General features: G+C 43.1%; 2 long non-coding RNA genes across 2 annotated transcripts in view; one reads left to right on the forward strand and one right to left on the reverse strand.

Moving 5' to 3' along the window:
• LOC137843722 (uncharacterized) lies at nt 1–16,638 on the reverse strand. Its single transcript, XR_011089641.1, has 3 exons — nt 16,116–16,638; nt 1,725–2,249; nt 1–905 (listed from the first exon to the last, which is right to left on the reverse strand). It is a non-coding gene; the product is annotated as an uncharacterized lncRNA (long non-coding RNA).
• Nucleotides 10,964–17,598, forward strand: part of LOC137843720 (uncharacterized) — a 22,698-nt gene continuing 16,063 nt past the window's right edge. The window contains exon 1 of the long non-coding RNA XR_011089639.1: nt 10,964–11,120. This is a non-coding gene — a long non-coding RNA (uncharacterized lncRNA). The remainder of the gene's footprint in view (nt 11,121–17,598) is intronic.

Raw genomic sequence — 17,598 nt, forward strand, 5'->3', positions numbered from 1 at the left:
GTGTCCTCATCAGAGTAAGACCTCATCAGCCCTCATCTGGCTGAACTAGGAAAGCGCTTGCATCAGGATTTCCAGATTCGTGACAGTCAAGATAGAAAGCAACTGTTTAAAATGTCTTTCTAATGGCAGAGATACATCAACACGGCTTTGCTTTCTGCAGCTGAATCCTATGATTGATCATACAATTTCATTGCGCAGAAATCCATCTATGTACCTGAAGCAGTTTCTGCTAAGATAATACTTCAGTTATGTGGCCATCTATACCAATAAACTCTGGAGCTTACAAATCTATTGGAATCTTTACAAGGAATATGCTGCAATGCTGTCTAGATAAATGACATCTTTCCAGTTTAAAGCATCGATTTCCAGAACCAACGTATGGGCTTGTGTGTGGGATAGACGAATAAACCTCAGAAAGACTAAATCAAAATGACCAGGCTGACATGGGGGGAGCTGAAATATGTGACTGTATTTATTGCGACCAGAGTTACAGAGGGTTTTCTTTTCATGGTGGTTGTATTTAGGGTGTGCGGGGGGAGGATTCAGTTGACTGTCCTTCAGAGGGAGGCAGTGGGTAGCAGGAAACTGCCTGATTATGGACACCTGGTGTGTAAGGACCCTGCAATCCTCTCTTAGCTGATTGTTGCCAGCCTGAGAAAGGTTAACACATTGTGAGAGTGCACTGGGCCCATTTTCCTGTTCAGTTTCTTCTGAAAGGAGCCCAGGTTATGCACTCTGTGACAATCAGGGCACGTGCTTTGGAAGCCTACTGCTGCTCTGGATTAAGATGCTGGCTGAGCTGCGCCTTCCATTGCAGGGTGGGAGCAGAAGAGCTAAGGATTCATCCTTCCACCAAATTGCAAGGATTTCTTCTTCTTATATTTCTTCAGCTTGTGGAATGGAATCTGAACAGCAGGGAAAAAAAAAAAGACAAAAACAAAAAAATCCATATAAAGCATTTAGCAAGAAAGGGACATCCCTTGCCTCCTTAGCACACCACAGTGGGGTCACTAAAGATCCATTCCCTTAAAACATTTTGATGTCCTTGGTGAAAGGTGCATTATAAATGCATAATTTCCACCCACGACCCATTAATCTATGTGCAAAAACAAACTCGTAAATGTGAAATATTTATTATTTGCCAACAATACATTTTTCCTGTTAACATCAGCAAGAGTAAGTGATGTTATTCTCTTCCTGGTTTGCTGGGCAGTTAGGGAGTTAATGGGGTGAGGCAAGCAAATAGTCAGTCCATGAATCTTTCTTTTTTAAAAAGAAAAAAAAAAAAAAAAGGGAACAGGCAATGTCAGTCTCACAGCGCTTACACTCCTCCAGCTACATCAGAGACAATGCAGTGGTTGCTCCCATGAGCTGAACAGGAAACAACCTCCAAAGCAAGGGAGGGGAATTTCTGAAACCAAACCAAACCAAATCAATTTCTGACTCCTGCATGGCCCTTTGTGAGTCTGCCTAATTCTCACTTCCCTCCCTGTGAGCCTGTGCACCCCAGGTGCTGTGCATAGCCTGGCCTTCCACCTCGCCCTTGGACCTTGTGGGTTTCAGGAACAGCAACACTAGTCCTGTTTGCCCTCAGGCACATGTGGCTCTTCCCAGATGTGATTTGTGTCCTCTAGAGTTTTATTAGCATTCATTTTGAATTAATACTGGGAAGATGTCGTGTCCTAGATTTTAGGTGTCAGTTTATGAGTACAGAAGTTCCTCACCGTTAAGGTAGTTCATTAAACACCATGCTCCGAGACACCGGTCCTTTTCAGGGTGAGGATTGGGAAGTACTTCTTTCAAAGCTGCTGTATTCAACACATAATTTAAGGTCTAATGGAAAACCATAATATGATTATGTTCAAATACATTTTATTTTCTGCTTTGGTCTTTCACACCTATTACTGTTTCAAATCCTAGTTACTTTAGAGTAACTTTTTAATAGCAAAATCAATTTTCCCCAAGCAAAATTTCATTATCACAGAATTCTAATTAAAAAGGTGTCTGATACAAAAAGCAGAGGAGGATGAGAACAAATGAAGTGCAAATTATTACAGTATTTTCCTTCCAAACTGGTTTGCATTCTGAAGAGATATCCAGTACTTGTACTGGTACAATAAATAGGAACTAGCAGCACGTTGTGGGAAATTCAGGGAATCTAATTTATAGATCCTTCCTCCATGTCACATACTTCCTTGGCACACAACAGAGAGACACAGGGGGCCTTTTATACCATCAAATCCAGTTCCCTGCAAAATAAATAAATATATATATATATATATTATGGAAACACTGGCAGTTCACGGAGAGTCTTCCACCTTTCTACCTGACAGTTTTGGTGTTAAGATTGTATTTTAGGGCATTCTGGGTGCACAGGCAACACTCCAGTGGGTTTCCTTGCTCCCCCTCCCAGTTGTAGATACCAATAACATTTTTCTCATAGGTGGAAGTTTTGGGTCAGCAAGGAGTGAAGACATTTGACCAGTCCCACACTAGCAGCATTATTAAAAAGTAAGAAAACAAATCCTAGAAGTTCTCAAAGGGAGGACCATTAATCTTGTAACTAGTACAGGATGGAGGATGTGACTGTATTTTTAAATGGAGACTGAAAATCTGGAGTTACAAACCATACATCTATAGACCTATAGTTAGATCTGCAGATCTAAAAGAACACTCTAGGGGTGATTTTCTTGCATTGTTGGCACTAAATAAGGCACGGAAATATATTTTCAAAAATCACCATTTACTGCTTCAATGAAATTGAGATCTTGGGGTACATCTATCTGAACTCAGAACTGGGTTACATGTCACTTTAGCATGGGGCTGTTGTGAGTGGAATTCAGTGTGGTGCTTGGGAGGCCATAGCAGCATTAAAAATTTAGGCACAAAACCAAATTAAAATGAGACAGGCAAAACCATGTGCTAGGAATCCAAAAATGCTATTAGAAAGCCAAGTGCATTAAGTGTTTGTTGCCTTTTTACTTTCTGTCCCAGATTCTTCCTTCTTTCCTACCATGCACATCTGCTCAAAGACATTAGTTCCATGATTTATATATATATATTTATTTTTATTGACACTTGCACAGAGTTCCTCGCTGAAATAAAGAAGATTATAAAAAATATTGCCAAGTTTATTACAGGTGTAAGAGTAAAACTGAGTCATGACTTATTTCCCGCTACCCAGGAAAGTCAAGCTGATGCTTTCTCATTCTTGGAGTTTATTTCCATGCTGCTGGATGCTCTGAATATAATTAAAAATAGCCTGGCTCTTATGCCAAATATTTGCAGTGTAGGTAAAGGACAGCATAACAGGACATGACTCTGTTTCTGTCACAGCTTATTCACTCACTGCTTTTATGCACATAACTGATGCTAATCCCTGAGAAAACTTTTGAAGAAACTGCCTGCCCCACTAGGAAAGGATGCAGTGACCAGCAGCATGAGGTGAGGGATGAAGTTCCCTCAATTCCTTCAATTCCCCCTAAGGAGAAGATGAGGTCAAAATAATTCCTCCTGCCTTTAATGTTTGAATTTCATCATTGTCTTGTTGGAGTGAAGCAGGCAAAAGCAGATGTTATGGTCTCATGATTTTTACTTTATTTAGAAGACAAGGGGAAAGAAATTAAATGAAGATCACAGCCATTATTTAAAAGGACAACCAACAGCTATGTATAATTGCAGGGATACCATGCCAGATCAGAATCATATGGCATAAAATATTGCATATAGATGCAGTAAAGGTGTCAGGAGAAGTCCTAGGAGACCTTGGGGTGATGGCAGGGGCCTGCGCAGTAACAAAGTGGGAGAAAAGCTGTCATTTCAGCTTTCCAGAGGAAAAGCTGAGGAACGAAGCATAACGGCCTCAGTTTGTTTTAGTGTTTTGAAGACTGAATCTCCAAGTGGTTATAAAGACCTAGTCTACAGGGAATAATCAGAGCTACAAGCTTCATAGCACGAAACAGAATTACTGGCAGACATTATCTATGAGTAAAAGCAAGGCAAATACGTGTCCCCTCTAAAGCACCCTTCATTTTGAGCATGATGCATTTAGGTGTCTCCAGGAACAGTGTTTCTGTTTGTACCTCTGTGAATTTTTCTGACAACAGCAAGTAGGTAGATTCAGTGAAACAAAATCTTTCACGTTTGTGAATAATTTTCCTCCCAGCTTGAGTGACCCATGGGAATCTGCGTCCCCATCTCCACCCAAGTTCCTCACAGTGTTCAAACCACCTTTTAAATGTTTGAGTGGCTTCTTCTAGAGCTGTCATAGTGGCAGGTGGATCAGTGGACAAGCAAAGCCTGTGATATAACCCAGCCTGCTCATCCCACAGTGTGATCGGTACGGCCCCAAAAGACCCTTGGCCTGAGCTGAGAGGGTGAGCTCAGGCAGAGGAGGGCTGTTGGACATTTACAGGAAGAAGTTTGCTAACAAATGCATTCTTCCCACACTGCAGAAGCTGGCTGCAATGCCAAGAGGCTTCCTACCAGCACCTCCCACACTCTTTCCAACTGTGATTCAGATGGTGGGTAATAAAAGCGAGAATTCAGGAGGAATTTCTTGGAAATCGGTGAAGCATTTCACCAGTACTATTCAGCTTCAAATCAGCATTAAACCAAAGCAGCCAGGTATTCCAAATTTTTGCTGGCTTATGTTTGATTTCATTTTTTTTCTGTGTGGATTCTAGACTAACTCTTTCTGACTTGGCTAAGGGTGCCTAGGAAACAAACAGTCGGCTTTACAACAGGACATAACAATGGGTAAGAGAAAATGGAAGAGCAAGGAGGGAAAATTTGCACGTGACCAGGCAATCAAGAAATTTTGAAGTCCGATTGCCTTCCAACAAGAAAACTTTTATTCAAGAGTTAGGAGTAAATTGCAAGTGCATCATTTTATGTTGGGAATTGGTGTTTGTACCTGGCAAGAAATTGTGCTTTTCCTGGCAGATGCCAGCAGGCCAGGTGCACAGATTTTTGTCCTGTGGGTAGGGTTCAGGTTGGTGCTCCCTGTGAACAAATCCACCAAAAATTTAGTTGTTCCCAGCACGTATATCCTGGTCTTCCCACTTCCAAGTTAAGACTGGATAGTGGCTGATGCAGAAACGATGCTTAGCGAAAGAAGTGTCACAGATTCTGCGCCTGCAACTCCAGTTCTCATTTCTGTGTGCAAAATCCCTGAGCACAGGGCCCAGGAGCCAAGGGAATGGGCACGTCTGGCTCTGGGAAAAGCAGTAAAGGTGCCAGGATGTGCATCTGGGGCAGGTCTGGCTGGTGAGTCCTGTGCTCCCCTTTCCTTTCAGGCACAGATCATGCGCCAGGGGTCAGGGGTCTCACTAGACAAACTGTATTTCATCAAAAGATATTTTTAATCTGTTGCTGTAAAACCTTCCCAAATCCCAGGGAGAGCAGCAAAAGAGCTGTGTAAGTTTCAAAGACTTTGGACAATCTCATTAAAGAAAAGAGATAAAATACAAAGATGAAAGTAAAGCTGCTTAGAAGGGACAAAGATCCCAGACATCAAAGAGTTTTCCCCCTCTTGCTTTACCCTAAAGCTCAGAAGAGACATCCGATATTGCACCACTTTATCTCTCTTTGTATATCATCCATCAACACTAAAAATCTCTCAAAGATGTCTCCAAATTGTTGCCAAAGTTGTCATCCAGTTGTTGTACTAAGGCATAACCTGAAGTAGTCTCCTAAGCTTTGGGGACCAAAAGCTGCTACCAACCTTTACCAGGTCACACAGACCACCTCAGATTCTTGGTGCCAAAATGTTACTGGACAATGCAGTAGAAGTGATCTGAATTTGAGCGCTTGGTGTAGTTTCTGGGGACCACGGCTTGGGAGGCATTCAGCCAGACAGCCCAGGTGCCCTGCCATGCTGGGATCAGCGCCTTTATTACAGTTCCCTAGTAAATGGTGCCTCTAAGGAGAGCAGTGATATTTCTTCACAAATGGCCCACAGCCATGTACCCTTCCTGTCCTAAAGGGAGCAATGTACAGAGCCAACACAGAAATTCCCCAGAGCATAGAGACAAGGGAAAGAAGAAAAACCCCTCGGGAGGAAGGGAGGTTGTTTTGGTGGGTTGCAGTCAAGTTTACAAGCCAGGAGAAAAAAAAAGGTCTGGAGCCCTTGCTCTTCGTGTCAGTTTGTATGAGGCTGAGTGAGTGAGGACCAGTGGTGCTGAGGCTCTAGGGCAGTCATAGGGCTGTGCTGCAAACATTAATTTTTCTCAGTTTATGTTACAGCCACTTGATGTTGACCTGGGTTAGGTGGCAACAAATGAAAGGGCAGTAAATGTAAAAACAAAAGTATTAACATGGGGTGTGGAAGTGGTGTCAAAGAGCAGGAGCAGAGCACAGGGAGAGGAAACCACTGGTCCCAAGGATGACCTGAATGAGCAGGAGGGCCACTTTCCTAGGAAGAAAAGTCCTACAACACTTGAGATGAGCTATATTTCCTTCCCAGAGGGATTAATTTTATCTTGAAGAGTCCTGTTTCCTTTCGTGTTTAGTAATGGAAACTTTAAGGCCTTTCAGAGTAGCATTATTTGGTAGCACCATCGGAAATCCTTAAATATAGCCTATACTACTAAAATAAATTAATAGCAAACTCTCTTTTGCTCCTCCCACTTGAAGTGCTCTATTAAGCAAATGAAATAGAAGTGTTCAGGCCCTCTCCCTTTTTATTCTTCCTTGTGATTAACTGCATAATAAAATGATATTAAGTGGGTATAAATTTTAAACAGGCCCATCTAAATGACAAGCCATTATAACTACAACAATAAACAAGGGCCATATTTTTTGTGGAGTGTTTAAAAGTAGCATGCATATGCACCACGGCTGCTCCAGCTCCGCTGCTCGCAGCCAAGGCGAGGAGCTGCCAGGAGAAGCAGCCACCCAGTGCCCAGCCTGCCTATGCACCAGCCCCTGGTCCCCTTGTTCCTCGTTTGCAGGCTTCAGCACTCTTAGGGATCAAAATTAAAAGCAGAAAAAAAAAGAAAGCTTTGGCCAGGGAATTTGGTTCCTAGATCTCGCTGCAGAATGGGGATGGTTTTTTATTACGGGTATTACTTCTGCTCCTGTGATCTGGTTCAGTTTTTCAGGAAACCAGGCCAATTCAGCAAACTAAACAACATTGCCAAGGCTTAATTTTCTTGCAGTTCAGGCAGTGCGGAGCACTACTGAAAAATAACTGATGAATGCAGAAACAGAGGGTTCCCTGTGTCCAAAGAGCAAAGGTTCAAGCAGGCATCTGTCCCAGTGTGTCTGCCAGCAAACACGTTTGCATTAGAAAAAGAAAAAAAAAAGCATCCTATAGCCATGTATTTATGAGGGCACATCACGGTTCATTTCATCTTATTCGCATACCATCTCTATCTTGTGGGTGACTAGGAACCCTTAATATGATCAGATGGACTCTGTTCACAACATTTACAGCTCCAACAGCTGGTGTTACTGAAAGTCTTTGAGCATTTTGCTGTCTCTGTAAAACATTTCCTTCATAAAACTATTAATATAAGCTATTAATAAATTATTATCAGACTCCATCTAGGTAAGACTGATTTTGTTGTAAATACAGGTCTCATGGGGATTTTACAGTAACAGACTTAGTCCAGGAATAAATTTTGGATGGAGAAGTTGGTGACCTTTTAAGTAAAACCCAACTCCTCTACATCTCGGGAACCCCACTCCTGCAGCAGGTGGGTCAGGCCGCTCCTGAGCGCTGCTGAACTTGGAAGATTTTGCTTTCAAGCCCACTCACATAAACACTCCTGGTTGTGTCAAGACAACAAAGCTAGAGAACTACTCTAGCCAGTACATCAAATGCTGGATTCGTCCTCTCATCTCTTTTCACTAAGAGCATGTCTTTTATTTTATGCTGTTGCAGACACAAATCAATTGCAGAAATAACGCCTCTGCCTATGTAATGGGCTTATGGAAAGTTAGCAGAATGGAAAAGTTTTATTGAGCTGATGAGCAACATACATCTGTCCCTGCTTGCATACAGAGATTAGCATGCAGGAAACAACAGTGGAAATACGGGCATGTTCATCCAGACATTCTCCTTCAAAACAAAAGTAATTCTTCCTATCACTCCTGTTGTTATTATAGTCTGCAAGTGTGCTGCTGACCCCTACTAACCATCTCATAAAAATAAACTTGTGATCTGCAAATATGCAAAGTCACCTTCTCACCCTGCTTTGGAGAAGAGCTCGGCTGTTATGCTTGGAGACACATGAGACACATGTATAGATCACTTGTAATTTCATTAAGGCTGCAGAGTCTTATTATCAGTTCCTCATTTAGTGCAATTTACAGAAAAACAACAGTTACGCTAAACTCAGAAGAGCATTTTTCTCTGTTCTTTTTATTGGTCACTTTCCAATTGGAGTTCACAGTTCGACTCAAGCTGTTTGACGGAGTGCTTGTTCATCTGTAACCGATCAGCCTGGCGAGGAGCGCATCCCCACTGGGGCCAGAGCTTCCCAGAAAGGCACTGCAGGAGACGAGTCATTCATAGAAATGACTCTAAAAGGTCATTTTGGCTAAATACCATGCCATAAACTAAATCGTAATTGTCCCATGCTACTCCTATATATGGTCTTAGGGACCCAGCCTCCTCTAAACAAGGAGGTATCTTTCCTATTCTTTCATGAGCTCTGCCCGAGGCTCTTAATACAGAGTTTAGTAGCTAATAGCTTTTCGGGGAATCGTGTAATAGTTCAGATCCTCTTGGAAAGGGCCTACCTGTGACTATAAGCAAAGGTTAATTGTATCCTTGAGGTGTAAGGTAGAGGAAAAGAAGAAAATCAAACAAACAAATTAGGCTGATTAACAGTCTCACTTCTCCCGGCGTTTACAGGAGATAGTGTGCAGCCTGCTAAGACAAACCTTTATAGTCTAAGGAATCAGGCACGGCAGCTCTTTAGTATGCTGCTGCTGTTGGCTCCTGATACTTCTTACGTGGCTCACAGGAACCTCCGCTTGCTTTCATATACCTCCCGCTGTCTGCAGATTGCTCGTCCTGCTGCTTTGACCTAGGTGGAAGCTCAGGCATTTAAAAACTGAATTTCTCCCAAGGCTAGGATCAAAAATGGGCTTGGAACATAGGATCCCATGGATCTGAAGGACGCAGGGAAGTTTACTCTTATGAAAAGACAGAGAGAGCACTTGAAGCTCCCGTTACCGTCCCTTGAAGAACCGTGGACAGTTTCTATGTTTAGCAGCAGAGGAAATGAGGCTTCGAGCTGTGGATTAGGTCTAGAAATCTCTGGCTTGCAGCCAGCAGCACAGGGAGCCAAGGAGCGCGCTTGAAAGAGAGTCTTGATGAGAAGCCAGAAGGATTGGCCTAGATTCCCCAGATAAAGCATTTCTCTCTTTCTGGATGGCTTCTGGAGGAAGGTGCTGACAGACAGGCTAACAGGGACTCCAGTTCCTTCGGATCATGATACACGCTCACGTCACATTTTTGTGTTTTGTCCTTTTTGTTCTCCTGACTTATTGATTCCTCTGAGGGAGGAAGGGCGTGCTGAGTTCAGCAGTGGGCTGTTCAGCTGCGTATTTCCAGAGAGGAGACAGAATCATAGAAATCTGAGGGAAGGACAGCCCTATAAATTCCAGGTGCACAGTCTGGGGCAGGATTCTCCTGATTTTATTGCTCTAAGTGCAAGTCCACACAGTATTTCTGTCAAGCACACAAATACCTTTAAATAACTGCACCTTCATCCTCCACGGTGAGGTCGCCACCACCCTGCGGTTCCTGCGGCGAAGTTTTCTAGAGGATAGGGAGCTGAAAGTTGTGTCCAGTGTGAACGTGCTCCCCAAGCCTTGGGTGAGCGTCAGAGAGGGTGCAAGAAGCAGGAGTGTTAGCATCGCTCCTGGTGCTCTGCATATCTTTGCAGTATCTTCACAAAGCACCTAAGAACTGAAATACAACTACCGGATCGTTCCTGCGTTAGGAGTCAGGTGTTAAATTTTAGCAGTGAATCCTTCTTTTTGTATAACCTAGATTTTGTCTATTTCTAGCAAAACCACTGAAGAGCTACTCCAGAAAAACAGCCTGACTAAGCAAATCTTCTCCCTGGTGAGATGGCAGCATCCACAACAAATTTGACCAAAAAAATCACAAGCAATGCAAACACTAGAGTCTCTACAAAAACTGTTTCCTAACAAAACATTATCCACTCAGGAAATTAATTCATACGCCTAATTGGTTCAGAGAAATAATCTTCAGCACGATCCCTTAAGGACTTTGACGTAATCTTTTTTTATTATCCCATGCTTGCTGTTAAGGCCTGGATAATTTTGTCACTTTGGGGATCAACAGGTAGTTTTTTGTTTCTTTTGGATAAAATTGCCACAGAGTCAAAGGTGATGCATTGATCAGCAATGATTGTTTCAGCTAAGTCAGAGGAAACATGGCCAGGAGGAATGTGTGGTGGGATGAGGGAGGCTGAGGGGGTGCTGGCTGCGCTTTTTCCCTGATGGATGAAGGTGTCCCAGACAAGGTGCTCTCCTTGTTTACATCTGCTAAGAAAATGTCACAATTCTTGGTGCAGCTCACTTCTGGCAAGCAGCTACCACAAACCTGGGCACCCGTTTAAGCTCTCCCATACATTTGTGTACTGTCTCCCTGTCCCAAAGAGAGTTTCATCCCCTGAATCCACCTCCCAGGATGCTGTGGGAATTTGCCATTGTGTGGCAGCCACACTCTTTTAATTAAACAGAAAATATCAAGTGAGCTCAACTTGTGGACAACATTGACATTAGCTTAAACTTAGCTTATATTTTGCAAAGCAAGGCAACAGTCAGACCCCTTCAGAGAGACCCCATGAGCACATTGCCTCTGTATGTGACCAGCACCAGCCGTGTCAGAGGCTAAGCCCCTCATGTCTTCAGACAAAGCCATCTGTGCCAGCACCCCTATCTGCTTCAGAAGAAATCAGCAGTTGAGCTCAGGTGACCTCAGTTTAATCAGCTGAAGCCACACCAGCTGAAGTTACCTGTAGCAGCACAGGCAAGGCTACATAAACAGCCTCACCGCAGCCCTGAGGTTGCTGCCTCTAGCAGGGTGCTGCTGGGGAGGTGCAGAGCAAGGAAGTTTTCCAATGGGTGACAAGGTTTGTAGAGTATCTGCCTGACAGCATTTGACGTTGTTTGAAATTGTGTTTGATGCTAATTTACCTTGAGTTTGTTTGAATAAGCTGAGATGATATCAAATGGGTTTAAGTCTCTGCAGAATTTTCATAGGCACGGAGTTGTTTCCACCTGACTAAACGGCAGAGATATCCGGATAACAGAGCCCCATTGGTGCGTGTAATCCAGATCTTGCTTTTGATTTATAAGGGGCTTTGAGATGTGATTTAAGAAGCACTAGACATGTGAAAAAACTTATCAGAGGTGCAAGTTATTTTTATTTCATTGAGGAGCATAATTGAATTTATTTACTTTGCAATATCTTGTTACTTAGAAGTTCAAAGCAATAGAAGAATGAATTGTCTAGAGAGGGTTAAAATTCAGAAAGCCAGTTACATGAGTGGACCTGCATTGTCAAATACAACTTTAAATATATTTCTTTCTCTGGATGATGATATGGAAATTAAAACATTACTCATGCTCTGTTCTAACCAAACCAATAATCTACGCACCAGATGCATAGCCCACTGGTTACTTTGTACATTGCCAAAAAGGCTTCTCTAGTAATTTGTTTAAAAACTGTTTTTTGGCATTTGCATACATAAATGGGGTTTGGTTTACCTTCCCGTGTTTAATAAAAAACAGCTGCAGAGAACATTAAGTGTAATTTCAAGGAAAATCATCTCAGAACAGATTGGAGTCTATAGCTTTGTATTTACTGAGTAACACTTATTTTCTGAAATAAGCTCAGCAAATTCATTTCCTGTTGTTTTTATTATTGCATCGGTACCTGGGGGCATGAGCTGGGGATTAAGGCTTCGTTGTGCAAGGTGCTGTACAAACACACATAATGAGGAGGTAATAAACAGAGGGCAAGTCTGTTATCAACCAGCCAAAGGCATTTAAGAACATTAGGAGGGCCATGCATCTCCTGTTGTCTAGAGCTGATGAAAACTTGGAACTTATATTCACAAAAAAAAAAAGTGTGTGTGTGTGGGGAATGTATCTTTCATTTTTTTTAAAAAAAAAAAAAAAAACAAGAGAACTTTATGCCAAAATGGAAAGAAGCTTGTTCTGCAAGCATTTTGGAGCAGCTATATTTGTAATTTTGCAGCTGCCAGCAGTGCAGTAGGTGCTTGCACCATCCCACTTAAGAGAGTTTTGCTCTTAAGTTTTCATGCAGCAAAGCTGAAGATAAAATAAAGAAAAATTCTGTAGATGAATCTGCAAGACTCTCATCTTCAAGGATTAAAGTTTTCAGCAATGAACGGAAAGGGGATTGATGATGTGTCTGAGCTCAAGAGGAGTACTAGTCTTTGAGAGGCATGAGTGAGGGCGGGAGAGCACACAGAAGGCGAGCTCCTCTGACCAAGCCATGGCTCCTGGAGCAGAGCTTGCCTGCACATGTGCGAATACTGCTTCTAGCTGGGGGCTGAAGGAGCGCTGCTGCAGCTAGCGATCGACAGGAAGGCAAGGGAAGCAGAAAGAAACCAATTTTGCTATGAAACTCAAGAGCATTTTGCCAGACAAACCCCAGCAGCAGGTCTGTAGGCTGCCAAGTGTTCTCCCATTTGATGAAGGCACTGGAAACCAGCTGACGATAATTTGTGAAAATTAGGATGCTGATCCAAGAGGATTTATGCAGGTTTTTTTGTTTTGTTTTTTTTTCCCCTCTGGAAGAAAGTAATTGTGTGTCTGATGTCCTGAAAGATTTGTGGAATTACTGCACTGCTCATGGTTGCCCTTTTGAGGGAAGACAGAAATCCTCCCTGGGCATTGGAGCAGCCCTGTTCCACTAGGGATTGCCAGGGGGTTGGTGCTTCCTACAGAGCCTGAGCAGGTTTGTGGCAGCACACATTTCTGGTTGCAGCTGGGACCAGAAGCAGCCAAACTGTTCTGCTCTCTTTTCCTCTTGCCAGGGGAATGTCAGGCTGCTGATGGGACCATCTATAGAAACAGCTCAGAACCAGCCTCTGCCTGCCTTTACATCTGGAACAATGTGGATGCTTCACTGTATTTATCTCAAGGTCTCTGGTTAGATATCAGAAAAATTCCAAAAGCTGCTGTAGCTCCTGCTGCTGGATGTATTCTCTGGATCAAGCCCTTCCCAGTCCACAAATCCTTGAATTACACAGCTCTGGCTTGGCTCTGAGGAGCTCTCCCAGGGGAGGCAACAGGGCATGGGTTAAGCACCATGTATCAGATGATTTGTGAGGGGTAATACTTCTTCTTTCCTTTGGGGTTCTTGAGGCTTAGATCACATTAGATGAGCTTTTATGCTGAAGCCCTTTGTTTTCCAGTTTCTGCTTGTATTCTAAATTTTATTTCTAATCTCAGAACAGCAAGGCATCCAAAACAAGTTTTGTTGCAGACCTCCATGCAAGTTCACTCTGAATCACTTTGTTATCACCAAAACAATCCACTTCTTAGTAACTTCAGATCAGATTCAAGTGGTCCTACTTAGGGTCGGTATTTTTTTACTCTCTTCTGATGAAAAACAAGTCTTGCTTTTGTTATGTTACATCAAAACAAGAAACTTTAGAGGATTTTACTAGCTCAGGATTGGTTCCTAGGTGTTTGAGACTCAGATCTCATTAATATTCTGTGTTAGCTTCTCTGCTGCTTCTTTGAAAATCTGGGCTAAATACCCTGAAATCAACTTTGTATTAAAATATAATTTGTAAAGAAATGTAAATAGGTGGTTTGAAGATATTTTAAGATTTTTTTAATCTTCTAGTAAGTGGTTCGATACATCATAGCATGGAATGGGAATGCTCCGGAGGACTCCTCTTATAGGTGAAATGTGATCTGAGAAAATCATGGCATATGGGGAGGATGGCTTTGTGTTGTTGGGCTGGTTCACCTGCCACATCCCTTAGCAGACTAAGAACCCGGTAGATGGGTATACTACCGATGAGAGAGCAAAGCATTTAGAGATGTTTTCTTCTTAGTGCAAATCAGATCAAAACATTGCTTTGGAATGTCAAAGTTGTGCTCAATATACAGTCACCTCTCCCTCCTAGGTAAAAGGGCTCCTGCTACCTGTATGGAAAAACTCCTGGTAATGCACCTACAGAGACAAGGGGATGGTAAAGCCATGTCTATAGCATCTATATTAATTCCTTACTGAGTATTTATAAGTGAGAGCAGGCAGTATGATTTGTGTAATGCAGTGTGATGTAAATTCTAACAGCAAGTGCTGGAAATACTTGATTAAGGCCACGGCAGAAGAGATAAGGAGAGAAGTGCTCAGCCAGAGATGCTGAGACATGGTATACGATACTGTTCTTCCCCAAATGACACAGAAGGCTATTGAACAGCCTGTTCCCAGTGTTACCCACTGGAAGAGAGGAGTCTCATGTGAAAGATGCGCTTGAAGGCTCATCAGCTGAGCCCAGCTTTACCCCTGATCCAGCACCGCTGCTGCGGATTGCTCAGCACTCCACAGCTCTGTTAGTTATCTTGCCAAAGCTAATTAAAATCAAGGTTAGCGGGTTGGCTGCAGGAAACCTGCTTGCTCCTTCTCTCTGCCACCATAAGTCATTAATGAGCAGTGCAGTGAGCAAATGAGCAAACACACTCCTGCCTTTGAAATCTGAAGGACTAGCCTGGTTGTTACACGGGCACACCATAAGTCACAAAGATACCAAGCAAAAGCTTCAAAAAAGTCTTTTTCTATATTGCTCTGAGGGTTTCTTTGCTGTTTCCTTCCACCACCACCAATCCCTCGATAACAGATCCTTCCCCCGACAGGGAGCAAATCCCTGGGGGAAACGGCCTTCTGCCTTCACTGCCCCTGCTTCACCTCTGTTATAATGCTTCTTGTTTCTAATTGTAGCTAATTATATTTGCATAAAGGTTAATTGTTCCCAGGAGTTGAAGGAGAGTCAGAAAACACCCATGGGAAAGTAAGTGCTGAACACAGGGCTGTTGGGAGGTGGCTGGGACAGAGCTTTGATCACATCAAGGTCTGATGGAGCTGCATGGAGACCTTGGTGCTGCTCCCTCTGCACTGTCCTGGAGTTCTGCTCATCTCTGCTCAAGTTTCCCTCTTCTTTTAATTCTTATTTTTCCAGTCCCAAGGCCCTACCCCACCCTTTGTCACAGCAGCCAATTTTCCCTGGGTTTCCTTCTTTGCCCTCTAGATGTGGTGCCCATCCATTTTCTAAAATTAGCCAACCTAAAATCTCTGTCCTTAGAAATGGCCTTCTATGAAAGGCAGAGGGGACAAAGAAAGGGCTGAGAGAAGTGGGATTCATAGCCTAAATTTACTGATTAAAAAGAGCACTGGAGAAATGAAGTGACTGCTTCCAAATTGTGCAGAAATGTTGTGGCCAGCAACTGAACCCAGGTCTCTGAGTCCTCTCCCAGTGACTTTCCCACAAAACCATCTTTTATTTTGAGGCAGATGTGTTTCCATCTGAGGAGCAGGTTTCCTCAAACAGTGGCAAGATAATTAGCCCTTTACATGGATGTTTTCCTGATCTCTATGGCAAGTACAGCAGCTGCTGGAGCAGAAATCACAGCTTTCCAGACCTTTCGGCAACAGTATCTACGTGGAGGGAAAGGCATCCTTCAGGCATCTGAAGGAGTGGGATTATGATTTAGATGCACATACAGCAGGGTTTTATTTTTAAACCGTTTATGCTGAACTTTAAAGAACTGTTTTAAAACAGCTTTGAACGATGGGAGATGTACAGTTAAAGGCAGCCGTGAGGGTGGGGAACAACAAGAAAGGCACGAGAGGAAAAATACCCCCAAAATGTCCAACTTCTATTAACATTTAAAGCCATATGTAAATCAATGATTACTTTAAACTATTCTGAGAAATGTCTAACAAGCTTTCAATTTCCTACTGTCTCCATGGCAAATGCTGTGTGCCTGACAAAAAGCAGCACAGTCGCCTGTTTTCTCTGTACAAAAGGGAGACAGCAAGTCCATTAGTGAAATAAGCAGGGATTTGGGGGCTCTCATCTCACCTTGGCTTCTAACTTCTTGTCTGGGTTGTCCTTGGGGAATTCAGCTGACTTTGACCAAGGGTCCTCTCCTTGAAGCTATGGTTCATTCCCCTTCTGAGCAGCTTTGCTGGGAGGTGCATTCAGCCCATCAGGACACTTCTTACCAAGGCTTGTTCCATCAGAACTTCCCCTGTTTAACTATTTTGAGGGGATTGTTTCACTTTGATTAAATGATAAAAATGAAGCAGGGCTGGAAAGAAAGATAATCTTGTTTCCTGTGAGTAATCCACAGCTCAGGCAGAGATAGGAGCCTGGAAACTCCAGGAATTCAAGCCCCAAGTAATACCAGTGCTCTGAGTTTATCTGTGGCCAAGGTTTTTTTAGTAGCTCTGAAACCAAACCTGTGCCTCATCAGTGCAATTTTTTTTTTAAAGTAAAAACAAAAGAAAGCAAAGCCAAGATGTCACATTGATTTCTGTGAGTGAAAAGCTGAAGTTCAACAGGAAATTCCTCAAATAGCAAGTTTTCATTTCCAGATGGAACGGGTATTTTAACTTTTCAGAATTGCCTTGGAATGGGGAACTCTGGCTTCCATCCACCTGTATCTGTACGCATGTACTCATATGTCTCAACAGCTTTGTGGCTGTTGCATGCATCAAAGGGGTAATGAGAGTGTAAATTATGGCTGTGTTTTTTATCCATGTGTTGAATACCGGTGTCACAGTAAATACAGCACTCAACACTTGGGCTGGGTTAATACCACAAAGGTAGAACAAATACAGGCATTAAGGAAAGTCCAGCACATCCAGGCTTTCGCCCCACAAAAGTCCACAGCAATGGACTGCAGGTTAATTATTGTGGTGATTCCTATTGTGTGCACAGATGAGTGACAGGACTGGCCAGCACAGGATGCCCCAACATCAGCGCACAGTGCGTGCATTTTCAAGGAGTCTGACGGAGGACAGGGAGGAAAGCAAATCTCATGCAGGGTGCAAAGATGGGCTCATGTTCTTCTTGGCCTCAGGATGAGAGGCAAGGGGCATGAGTAGAAATGCAGTGAATTCTGACTGAACAGTAAAAAATGATTGTGCCTTATCCATCCTTGGAGTTACTTAGAAACTGCCTGGGCATGGTTCTGGCCAAGCTACTCTAGCTGCCTTTGCCTGAGCAGGGTTTGGACCAGATGATCCCCAGAGGCCCCTCCTGTGATTTGGTGCCCACGCAAGCCACTTGGTGCCTGGTGAACACCCACCCTCTGATCCACCAGGTACACATTCATCTGACCTGTGCAGCAATGGTGCTTCTCTCCAGCTGGCAACCTGAGCAGGACTGAAGGGGCAGGAATCTGAGTCTACTCAGTTGCAGGAAAAAATAAATGAGTGAGACACTAAAAATATGTGCAGCACACTAGAGCAATCCCAAATATTTATATTGTCTACTGAAGTCTTTTGTTCTTCTTTATATTATACAGTGTAATGAAGCAAACTTAGGATATAATATCCTT

Source organism: Anas acuta, chromosome 23 (genome assembly GCF_963932015.1).
Source record: "Anas acuta chromosome 23, bAnaAcu1.1, whole genome shotgun sequence".
NCBI lineage: Eukaryota > Metazoa > Chordata > Aves > Anseriformes > Anatidae > Anas > Anas acuta.